The sequence below is a fragment of the Camelus dromedarius genome, unplaced genomic scaffold (genome assembly GCF_036321535.1).
Source record: "Camelus dromedarius isolate mCamDro1 unplaced genomic scaffold, mCamDro1.pat HAP1_SCAFFOLD_195, whole genome shotgun sequence".
Classification (NCBI taxonomy): Eukaryota; Metazoa; Chordata; class Mammalia; order Artiodactyla; family Camelidae; genus Camelus; species Camelus dromedarius.
Genome location: NW_026989809.1, coordinates 1,751,154 through 1,757,416, shown reverse-complemented (window position 1 = coordinate 1,757,416; position 6,263 = coordinate 1,751,154).

Below are 6,263 nucleotides of genomic sequence, written 5' to 3'. Positions count from 1 at the left end.
TTTCACTGTAAACCCGAGTTGGAGCTTGTACCTCCCCATATATATGTATGGAGTGGAGTTTGCACCTGAAAAGAAACTTTGTGTTCCCAACAAGCTAGGTGAAGGACGGCTTTCACACACACATATCTCCCAGAACTGAGCATGTGGAGAGACGTTCGTTCATCTAGCACCAAGGGAACGGGTTGCAGGAGAAACTTTTATTCTGGTTTCCCAGTCTGTTTCTTAGTGCCGGTATGAAGTTCCTGCCGTTTTCACTGTAAAACCGAGTTGGAGCTAGTACATCGCCATACATATGTATGGAGAGGAGTTTGCAACTAAAAAGAAACTTTGTGTTCCCAACAAGCTAGGTGAAGGACGGCTTTCACACACACTTATCTCTCAGAACTGAGCATGTGGAGAGACGTTCGTTCATCTAGCACCAAGGGAACGGGTTGCAGGAGAAACTTTTACTCAGGTTTCCAAGACTGTTTCCTAGTGCCGGTGTGAAGTTCCTGCCGTTTTCACTGTAAAACCGAGTTGGAGCTAGTACATCCCCATACATATGTATGGAGAGGAGTTTGCAACTAAAAAGAAACTTTGTGTTCCCAACAAGCTACGTGAAGGACGGCTTTCACACACACTTATCTCTCAGAACTGAGCATGTGGAGAGACGTTCGTTCATCTAGCACCAAGGGAAAGGGTTGCAGGAGAAACTTTTACTCAGGTTTCTCAGTCTGTTTCCTAGTGCCGGTTTGAAGTTCCTGCAGTTTTCACTGTAAAACCGAGTTGGAGCTTGTACCTCCCCATATATATGTATGGAGTGGAGTTTGCACCTGAAAAGAAACTTTGTGTTCCCAACAAGCTAGGTGAAGGACGGCTTTCACACTCACTTATCTCCCTGAACTGAGCATGTGGAGAGACGTTCGTTCATCTAGCACCAAGGGAAAGGGTTGCAGGAGAAACTTGTACTCTGGTTTCCCAATCTGTTTCCTAGTGCCGGTATGAAGTTCCTGCCTTTTTCACTGTAAAACCGAGTTGGAGCTAGTACATCCCCATACATATGTATGGAGAGGAGTTTGAAACTAAAAAGAAATTTTGTGTTCCCAACAAGCTAGGTGAAGGGCGGCTTTCACACACACTTATCTGTCAGAATTGAGTATGTGGAGAGACTTTCGTTCATCTAGCACCAAGAGAACGGGTTGCAGGACAAACTTTTACTCTGGTTTCTCAGTCTGTTTCCTAGTGCCGGTTTGAAGTTCCTGCAGTTTTCACTGTAAAACCGAGTTGGAGCTTGTACCTCCCCATATATATGTATGGAGTGGAGTTTGCACCTGAAAAGAAACTTTGTGTTCCCAACAAGCTAGGTGAAGGACGGCTTTCACACACACTTATCTCCCAGAACTGAGCATGTGGAGAGACATTCGTTCATCTAGCACCAAGGGAACGGGTTGCAGGAGAAACTTGTACTCTGGTTTCCCAGTCTGTTTCCTAGTGCCGGTATGAAGTTCCTGCCGTTTTCACTGTAAAACCGAGTTGGAGCTAGTACATCCCCATACATATGTATGGAGAGGAGTTTGCAACTAAAAAGAAACTTTGTGTTCCCAACAAGCTAGGTGAAGGACGGCTTTCACACACACTTATCTCTCAGAACTGAGCATGTGGAGAGTCGTTCGTTCATCTAGCACCAAGGGAACGGGTTGCAGGAGAAACTTTTACTCAGGTTTCTCAGTCTGTTTCCTACTGCCGGTTTGAAGTTCCTGCAGTTTTCACTGTAAAACCGAGTTGGAGCTTGTACCTCCCCATATATATGTATGGAGTGGAGTTTGCACCTGAAAAGAAACTTTGTGTTCCCAACAAGCTAGGTGAAGGACGGCTTTCACACACACTTATCTCCCAGAACTGAGCATGTGGAGAGACGTTCGTTCATCTAGCACCAAGGGAACGAGTTGCAGGAGAAGCTTGTACTCTGGTATCCCAGTCTGTTTCCTAGTGCCGGTATGAAGTTCCTGCCGTTTTCACTGTAAAACCGAGTTGGAGCTAGTACATCCCCATACATATGTATGTTGAGGAGTTTGCTACTAAAAAGAAACTTTGTGTTCCCAACAAGCTAGGTGAAGGACGGCTTTCACACACACTTATCTCTCAGAACTGAGCATGTGGAGAGACGTTCGTTCATCTAGCACCAAGGGAACGGGTTGCAGGAGAAACTTTTACTCAGGTTTCCAAGTCTGTTTCCTAGTGCCGGTGTGAAGTTCCTGCCGTTTTCACTGTAAAACCGAGTTGGAGCTAGTACATCCCCATACATATGTATGGAGAGGAGTTTGCAACTAAAAAGAAACTTTGTGTTCCCAACAAGCTAGTTGAAGGACGGCTTTCACACACACTTATCTATCAGAACTGAGCATGTGGAGAGACGTTCGTTCATCTAGCACCAAGGGAACGGGTTGCAGGAGAAACTTTTACTCAGGTTTCTCAGTCTGTTTCCTACTGCCGGTTTGAAGTTCCTGCAGTTTTCACTGTAAACCCGAGTTGGAGCTTGTACCTCCCCATATATATGTATGGAGTGGAGTTTGCACCTGAAAAGAAACTTTGTTTTCCCAACAAGCTAGGTGAAGGACGGCTTTTACACACACATATCTCCCAGAACTGAGCATGTGGAGAGACGTTCGTTCATCTAGCACCAAGGGAAAGGGTTGCAGGAGAAACTTGTACTCTGGTTTCCCAATCTGTTTCCTAGTGCCGGTATGAAGTTCCTGCCTTTTTCACTGTAAAACCGAGTTGGAGCTAGTACATCCCCATACATATTTATGGAGAGGAGTTTGAAACTAAAAAGAAATTTTGTGTTCCCAACAAGCTAGGTGAAGTGCGGCTTTCACACACACTTATCTGTCAGAATTGAGTATGTGGAGAGACTTTCGTTCATCTAGCACCAAGAGAACGGGTTGCAGGACAAACTTTTACTCTGGTTTCTCAGTCTGTTTCCTAGTGCCGGTTTGAAGTTCCTGCAGTTTTCACTGTAAAACCGAGTTGGAGCTTGTACCTCCCCATATATATGTATGGAGTGGAGTTTGCACCTGAAAAGAAACTTTGTGTTCCCAACAAGCTAGGTGAAGGACGGCTTTCACACACACTTATCTCCCAGAACTGAGCATGTGGAGAGACATTCGTTCATCTAGCACCAAGGGAACGGGTTGCAGGAGAAACTTGTACTCTGGTTTCCCAGTCTGTTTCCTAGTGCCGGTATGAAGTTCCTGCCGTTTTCACTGTAAAACCGAGTTGGAGCTAGTACATCCCCATACATATGTATGGAGAGGAGTTTGCAACTAAAAAGAAACTTTGTGTTCCCAACAAGCTAGGTGAAGGACGGCTTTCACACACACTTATCTCTCAGAACTGAGCATGTGGAGAGTCGTTCGTTCATCTAGCACCAAGGGAACGGGTTGCAGGAGAAACTTTTACTCAGGTTTCTCAGTCTGTTTCCTACTGCCGGTTTGAAGTTCCTGCAGTTTTCACTGTAAAACCGAGTTGGAGCTTGTACCTCCCCATATATATGTATGGAGTGGAGTTTGCACCTGAAAAGAAACTTTGTGTTCCCAACAAGCTAGGTGAAGGACGGCTTTCACACACACTTATCTCCCAGAACTGAGCATGTGGAGAGACGTTCGTTCATCTAGCACCAAGGGAACGGGTTGCAGGAGAAGCTTGTACTCTGGTATCCCAGTCTGTTTCCTAGTGCCGGTATGAAGTTCCTGCCGTTTTCACTGTAAAACCGAGTTGGAGCTAGTACATCCCCATACATATGTATGGAGAGGAGTTTGCTACTAAAAAGAAACTTTGTGTTCCCAACAAGCTAGGTGAAGTACGGCTTTCACACACACTTATCTCTCAGAACTGAGCATGTGGAGAGACGTTCGTTCATCTAGCACCAAGGGAACGGGTTGCAGGAGAAACTTTTACTCAGGTTTCCAAGTCTGTTTCCTAGTGCCGGTGTGAAGTTCCTGCCGTTTTCACTGTAAAACCGAGTTGGAGCTAGTACATCCCCATACATATGTATGGAGAGGAGTTTGCAACTAAAAAGAAACTTTGTGTTCCCAACAAGCTAGTTGAAGGACGGCTTTCACACACACTTATCTATCAGAACTGAGCATGTGGAGAGACGTTCGTTCATCTAGCACCAAGGGAACGGGTTGCAGGAGAAACTTTTACTCAGGTTTCTCAGTCTGTTTCCTACTGCCGGTTTGAAGTTCCTGCAGTTTTCACTGTAAACCCGAGTTGGAGCTTGTACCTCCCCATATATATGTATGGAGTGGAGTTTGCACCTGAAAAGAAACTTTGTTTTCCCAACAAGCTAGGTGAAGGACGGCTTTTACACACACATATCCCCCAGAACTGAGCATGTGGAGAGACGTTCGTTCATCTAGCACCAAGGGAACGGGTTGCAGGAGAAACTTTTACTCTGGTTTCCCAGTCTGTTTCTTAGTGCCGGTATGAAGTTCCTGCCGTTTTCACTGTAAAACCGAGTTGGAGCTAGTACATCCCCATACATATGTATGGAGAGGAGTTTGCAACTAAAAAGAAACTTTGTGTTCCCAACAAGCTAGGTGAAGGACGGCTTTCACACACACTTATCTCTCAGAACTGAGCATGTGGAGAGACGTTCGTTCATCTAGCACCAAGGGAACGGGTTGCAGGAGAAACTTTTACTCAGGTTTCCAAGTCTGTTTCCTAGTGCCGGTGTGAAGTTCCTGCCGTTTTCACTGTAAAACCGAGTTGGAGCTAGTACATCCCCATACATATGTATGGAGAGGAGTTTGCAACTAAAAAGAAACTTTGTGTTCCCAACAAGCTACGTGAAGGACGGCTTTCACACACACTTATCTCTCAGAACTGAGCATGTGGAGAGACGTTCGTTCATCTAGCACCAAGGGAAAGGGTTGCAGGAGAAACTTTTACACAGGTTTCTCAGTCTGTTTCCTAGTGCCGGTTTGAAGTTCCTGCAGTTTTCACTGTAAAACCGAGTTGGAGCTTGTACCTCCCCATATATATGTATGGAGTGGAGTTTGCACCTGAAAAGAAACTTTGTGTTCCCAACAAGCTAGGTGAAGGACGGCTTTCACACTCACTTATCTCCCTGAACTGAGCATGTGGAGAGACGTTCGTTCATCTAGCACCAAGGGAAAGGGTTGCAGGAGAAACTTGTACTCTGGTTTCCCAATCTGTTTCCTAGTGCCGGTATGAAGCTCCTGCCGTTTTCACTGTAAAACCGAGTTGGAGCTAGTACATCCCCATACATATGTATGGAGAGGAGTTTGAAACTAAAAAGAAATTTTGTGTTCCCAACAAGCTAGGTGAAGGGCGGCTTTCACACACACTTATCTGTCAGAATTGAGTATGTGGAGAGACTTTCGTTCATCTAGCACCAAGAGAACGGGTTGCAGGAGAAACTTTTACTCTGGTTTCTCAGTCTGTTTCCTAGTGCCGGTTTGAAGTTCCTGCAGTTTTCACTGTAAAACCGAGTTGGAGCTTGTAACTCCCCATATATATGTTTGGAGTGGAGTTTGCACCTGAAAAGAAACTTTGTGTTCCCAACAAGCTAGGTGAAGGACGGCTTTCACACACACTTATCTCCCAGAACTGAGCATGTGGAGAGACATTCGTTCATCTAGCACCAAGGGAACGGGTTGCAGGAGAAACTTGTACTCTGGTTTCCCAGTCTGTTTCCTAGTGCCGGTATGAAGTTCCTGCCGTTTTCACTGTAAAACCGAGTTGGAGCTAGTACATCCCCATACATATGTATGGAGAGGAGTTTGCAACTAAAAAGAAACTTTGTGTTCCCAACAAGCTAGGTGAAGGACGGCTTTCACACACACTTATCTCTCAGAACTGAGCATGTGGAGAGTCGTTCGTTCATCTAGCACCAAGGGAACGGGTTGCAGGAGAAACTTTTACTCAGGTTTCTCAGTCTGTTTCCTACTGCCGGTTTGAAGTTCCTGCAGTTTTCACTGTAAAACCGAGTTGGAGCTTGTACCTCCCCATATATATGTATGGAGTGGAGTTTGCACCTGAAAAGAAACTTTGTGTTCCCAACAAGCTAGGTGAAGGACGGCTTTCACACACACTTATCTCCCAGAACTGAGCATGTGGAGAGACGTTCGTTCATCTAGCACCAAGGGAACGGGTTGCAGGAGAAGCTTGTACTCTGGTATCCCAGTCTGTTTCCTAGTGCCGGTATGAAGTTCCTGCCGTTTTCACTGTAAAACCGAGTTGGAGCTAGTACATCCCCA